This window comes from Clarias gariepinus, chromosome 16 (assembly GCF_024256425.1).
Source record: "Clarias gariepinus isolate MV-2021 ecotype Netherlands chromosome 16, CGAR_prim_01v2, whole genome shotgun sequence".
Taxonomy (NCBI): Eukaryota; Metazoa; Chordata; class Actinopteri; order Siluriformes; family Clariidae; genus Clarias; species Clarias gariepinus.
The window spans coordinates 20,570,377-20,572,907 of NC_071115.1; positions in this window are offsets into that span (position 1 = coordinate 20,570,377).

The window sequence follows — 2,531 nt, forward strand, 5'->3', positions numbered from 1 at the left end:
ATTTGGAGTTTTTTTTCTCCCTTAATAACGTAAACCTTCATTTAAAAACTGCATTTTGTGTTCAATTATGTTATCTTTGACTAACAGTTAACGGTTAACATTTAAGCGTGACAAACATGCAAAAGAATAAGAAATCAGGAAGGGGGCAAATAGTTTTTTACACCACTGTATGTCACCTGTCTATGGCATCACCATTGATAACGATAAGATAAATTGAGCTTAAAATAGCCTAATCAGAGTACAGGTTGTCTTTTACTTACATACTTACCAGTTCTGTTCTGGGAGCATGTTTGTACACTGGATTTGTTCCGACAAAGTAAGTCCTATACGCCTTTGACACAAATATACAATGTAAAGCATTTCAATCCACTTGACTAAATTTTTTTCCCCAGACTGCCATCATGTGGCCAAAAACCAAAACCACACCTAAGGAAATAAATCGCATACACTAACACATCACACAGTGTTATCTCTGAGCCTTTAAGTTCAATTCAATTTTATTTGTATAGTGGTTTTAACAATTGTCATTGTCCCAAAGCAGCTTTACACAATCAAAAGAATTAGGCAGTGCGCCTAAAACTGAATCCTGTGGAACACCAAACTCCACTAGAGAACATGCAGAATAATCACTATTTAAGTCTACATACTGATACCGATCGGTCAAATAGGATCTGAGCCAGGAGAGGGCTGTACCCTTAATTCCTACTACTGTACATTTTCTAATCTGTGAAGAATACGATGATCAATGGTGTTAAAAGCTGCACTGAGGTTGAGTAATACAAGCATGGTTACACAACCTTGATCAGAGGCCAATAGGTCATTTACTACTTCAACGAGTGCTGTCTCTGTGCTGTGATGAGGCCTAAATCCTGACTGATACAGTTCATGTATGCCATTTCAATGTGGATATGAGCATAGCTGCAACACTACTATCTTTTCCAGAATCTTAGAGATAAAGGGGAGGTTTGATATTGGCCTGTAATTGAACAGCTGACAGGGGTCAAGGTCAGGTTTCTTAATAATCGGTTTAATAACTGCTAATTTAAAAGATTTTGGAACATACCCAATGCTGAGTGAAGAATTAATTATTCTCAACAGGGGTTCTGTTATTGCTGGTACTATCTGTTTAAGAAAATGTGTCGGTATAGGATCTAATATACAGGTTGATGAGTTTGCAGAAGAGATGAGTGAAATTAGTTCATTCTCTTCAAGGGGAGTAAAGTATTCTAGGTTCTGATCTGACATGGCTAGTTTAACATCTGCATAAATTACATTGTTTGGTTTCAAAGCCTCAATTTTATGCCTAATATTTACAATTTTATTAAAAAGTTCATGAAGTCCTCACTATTACACAATGTTGTGGAGATTTCTGCAGTGGTCTTATTTCTGGTTAATTTAGCTACGGTATTAAATAATCTAGGATTATTATTGTAATTTTCTATAAGAGTGGAGAGATGCGTTGATCTAGCTACACTAAAAGCTTTTCTATAGTTCCGGATGCTCTCCTTTCATGCTATTTAAAATACTAACAATTTAGTTTGACACCATTTACGTTCTAATTTCCGAGCGGTCTGTTTTAAAGAGCATATGTGATCGTTATACCAGGGAGCGAGTTTCTTATCTCTAATATTTTTTCTTTTAACTGCTTTTTCTCTCTCTCTCTCACACACACACACACACACACACACACAAAATACTGGACTTTAGACATTTTATACATTCACTTAGACAATGAAAATATTGTATATAGTTGTGAATTTTGTTGTCTGGTGCAGTCCAGTGTCTATTTTTTGTACAATGCATTACTTCCATTCGTATCTGTGGAATTACATTACCTAATGTTCGTAAATTCGGGGAATACCTGTAATATAAAAAAATATCTGTGCTTTTTTGACTTGCTAGTGTACAGTACTTTTGTAGATATTTATTAACCTTTACAGTCCTCCTACAGTAAAGAATCTGTCACTTTATACGTTTACATGTAAAACAAAGTTCAAAACAAGTCTCAGCAATGCTCCACTGAATCTAAACCCTAAGCATACCACTAAAGATTAGTCAGTCCTTCCACATCCCTTACTCTTAAGAAGATGGTACTGAAATTGAAAGGTGTGTACCCATGGCCAGATAGAGAAGTTGTACCACAAACATTGTCTTTATGTAAGATAATTTTCCATAGCCTGGCTATCGCACACTTGTAACAAAATCATAATAAGTGCATAATAAAGTGCTAATAAAGAGCCCCCAGCTTGTTCCCTGTAACAAGAAGGTTGGAAATGGAAGAGGGTTACCCAATTTCTTACACTCACTAAAAACAATATTTTCTACTATTGCACTTTCCAATAGTATCACATTTTCCGAACAGTTTCCGAACACATAATTCAACATAAGCAACAAACATATATAATCATATAGTATTGTGTATTATTGGGGTAGCCCAGTGGTTAAGGCATTGGATTACGGTTCGGAAGATCCCAGGTTCAAATCCCACAACCACCAAGTTGCCACTGTTGGGCCCTTGAGCAACGCCCTTA